This window comes from Sorex fumeus, unplaced genomic scaffold, assembly GCF_029834395.1.
Source record: "Sorex fumeus unplaced genomic scaffold, SorFum_2.1 ptg000129l, whole genome shotgun sequence".
Lineage (NCBI taxonomy): Eukaryota > Metazoa > Chordata > Mammalia > Eulipotyphla > Soricidae > Sorex > Sorex fumeus.
Window position 1 is genome coordinate 8,455,123 of NW_026606186.1, and position 3,609 is coordinate 8,458,731.

The following is a 3,609-nucleotide window of genomic DNA, read 5'->3' on the forward strand; positions in this document are numbered from 1 at the left end:
CTCTCTCTCTCCGGCCACTTGTGCTGTATTCTAGGGGTAAAGTCCATCTTGGAGGTACATTCCCGAGTATGTGGATGGAGGCTGGACAGCGTACAGGAGGTCAGGCACAGGCCCTGCACTCTGCTGACCCCTGTATGGTCCCCGGGAGCACTGCCAAAAGTGATCCCTGAGCACAGAGCTGGCAGTTAAGTCCTGAGCACTGACAGTTATGACTCAGAAACCCAAAACACAGAAACTCAAAGTATGTAGCTGTAAATGACACTGTAGCACTGTCCTCCCATTGTTCATCGATTTGCTCGAGAGGGCACCAATAAATCGAATATGCCACGGGGAGCTGGCAGGGCGGGATACTCTCGGTAGCTTGCCAGGCTCTCCCAGAGGGGAGGAGGAATCAAACTCGGGTAGGCCACGTTGGCTGCGTGCAAGGCAAACGCCCTACCCGCTGTGCTATCGCTCCAGCCTGGGGACATTGGTGGTGGGAAATATACTCTGGTGGAGGGATGGGTGTTGTAACATTGTATGACTGAAACCCAGCCATGAACAACTTTGTAACTGTGTAACTCAGGGTGATTCAATGACAAAAATAGCACTATCCTAAAGCACTGTCCTCCAGTTGTTCATCAATTTGCTTGAGTGGACACCAGTAACGTCTCCATTGTGAGACTTGTTGTTACTGTTTTTGGCATATCGAAAACGCCACGGGGAGCTTGCTAGATTCTGCCATGCGGGCAGGATACTCTCGGTAGCTTGCCGGGCTCTCCAAGAGGGATGGAGGAATTGAACCCGGGTCAGCCTCATGTAAGGCAAACGCCCTACCTGCTGTGCTATCACTTCAACCATGTAGCCCTGAGGAAATAAATGCCCGCCTGCACCAGCTTACCCCCCACCCACATACCCCTACACCCCGTCCCACACACGTGTGCATCACAGGCAGACCCCAGTGACGACGCCGACAAGCGTTTGCCCAGGCCTGGGCTCTGGCTCCTTACTCAGTGCTCTCACCGCCTCTTGCCCACAGTCCTGGGTAAGCCTCGCCCCCGGGGGGCGGAGGGGGGGGGAGAGTCAGCCGGCTCCCCGCCCTAGTTTCACCACTGTGGCACCTCGGGGAAACACCATTTCCTCCTGAGTAGAACGAAGGTGACCCTGATGCTCGCATCTTCAGACTGAGGCCCCTGAGACTGTGACACCCCGGAGGCTGAAATGGCAGTCATGGGCACACGGGGAAGTGCAGGATAAAGCAAACTGTAGAGGAATTGAGCCCGAGGCACCAGGGAGAAGCTGCCCCACCCACCCGGAAAGGTCACCTGACTTAGCTGAGGCACTGCCAGGAGTGACCTCTGAGCACAGGAGTAAGCCCTGAGCATCCTGAGACCCATAAAATGAGTCTCTTCTTAGGCCCATACAGGGAGTGCACACGCACACACACATACACACACATGCACACACATGTACACTCATGCACACACATACACATGCACACACACATGCACACACATACCCACGCACATGCACACATGCACATGTACACACACGCACACACATACACTCATGCACACACATACACATGTGCGTGTGCACACGTGCACACATGCACACGCACACACATGCGTGTACACATGCGCACACATACACTCAACACATTCTACTCTGTATGCTCCTCTCCCCCTTTTTTTTCCTGATTGTTTGTTTGTTTGTTTCGGGGCCACCCCCAGTGGTGCTCAGGGCTTACCCCTGGCTCAGAAATTACTCCTGGCAGGCTCAGGGACACTGTGGGGTGCTGGGGATTGAACCTGGGCCTGCCGCATGCATGGCAAACGCCCTCCCCGCTGGGTTATCGCTCCACCCCACTCGCCTGTCATACACGCCTTCCTCAGCTCACGTGCCTAGACCTTCATGCTGCAACTAAACCATCATTGTGGTCCTGCCCAGCTGGGTGCTGAGGGCGCAGCCCCAGCAAGGGAGCCTGGCCTGGGGCTCTTGATGCCTGGCACCCACTATGTGCACCCACACTCAGGCACCCGGCACCCGTATCCTGAAAGTGAGTCGCCACACAGCTCGCCTCTCCATGGCAACTCCTGGACGGGTCCCCCAGAACTCCTGGACCCCGGGACCAGCTAGACCTCGGCACGAGCCCTCCACCCATGGCTGTGTAAACATTCGCCTTGCGTCCGCGGCCTGCACAGCCCCCAGTGTATGCCCCCATGTACCTGTTCCCCCATCTGCCCCCAGGAGAGCAGCTTGGGGGGCCCAGGCCAACCCCCGGGGGTGGGTCCAGGGGAGGCGGAGGTCGGGGAGGCTGGTAAGGAAGGCGGGTCCTGGCTTCACGGCTGGCGGCCAGGAAATTATAGTCGACACCAAACCAAAGCGGCCCCCTCGCGGGCCAGGTAATCAGGCCTCTCCCGGATTCAGCCTGACAGCTTAAATGTTCTAATTCCGCCGCCAGGGGCCCCGCTCCCCCCTCCAGCCCTGGCCCAGGCTTCAGCCCTCCGTGGTAATTGGACCCACGTTTCCATTACCCTGAGATTACACAGGTCCCCTCCGGCGCCCGGGACGCCCGCAGCTGCACGGGAACCGTCCCCGCACGCACGCATTTACCTGATTATGAAGTTTATTTTATAGCAATTGCTCCGGAGTGCCGGAGGCCCCCGAGACCCCGCCCCTGCTCCCCAGGCCCCACCAACCCCAAACAGTGGTTCCTCCGCCTCCCCCCAGCCCCGCCACGCTGGCCCCCTGCATGGACTGGGCCCCGGGGCCTAAAAATCACTCAAGGAATTTGGAGACAGGGGAGACGGGAGGGAAGAACACGCCAAGAATCTTCTCGGGGGTGCCCGTGGGAGCTTCTGGGCCAATGGCGGCTTCGTGGACTGGGGAGGACACAGGCCAGCCACGCCCATGCTCCCCAAGGGCCCCAGACTGCCTGGTCGTGGCCTCTCCGGGGAGACCAGGGATGCGCCCCGCAATGCTCTTTCCCAGGACAGCAGAGGGAGAGTGGAGAGAAGGGGACCTGCCCACGACCCTGAAGGTGAAGGAGCCCAGAGCCCAGTGCAGGCCCCTATGCACGGAACCTGAGCCGGAACCTGAGCCGGGAAGCCCAGCACTGGGGGCAAGGGACAAGGGAAGGAGAGAGGAAGGGAGTGGGGAGGGATGGGAGGGAGGAGGGAAAGGGAGGGAGTGGGGAGGGAGGAAAAGAGGAAGGAAGGCAAGGAAGGAAGGAGGGAAGGAAGGGAGAGAGGGAGAAAGGGAGGGAGGGAGGGAGGGAGGGAGGGAGGGAGGGAGGGAGGGAGGGAGGAAGGGAGAGAGGGAAAGGAAGGGAAGGGGGAGAAGGAGGGAGGGAGGGAAAGGAAGGGAAGGGGGAGAAGGAGGGAGGGAGGGAGGGAAGGAAGGCAGGAAAAGGGGCAGCAGATTAGGAAGGGCCGAGGACGCTCCCAGGCAGGTGCGGATCTGCCCTGAGAGACCAGGGGAAAGGGGGCGGGGTAGGCTCCCAGCACAGGGGGTCTTCCTGGACAATGCAGGACAACCCAGGGGCCAGGTGGGGTCCTCCACAAGCTGCAGATGACCCTCCACACGGCCCCCTCCCAGCTGCGTCAGGACAGTGAGACAAGTGTCAGG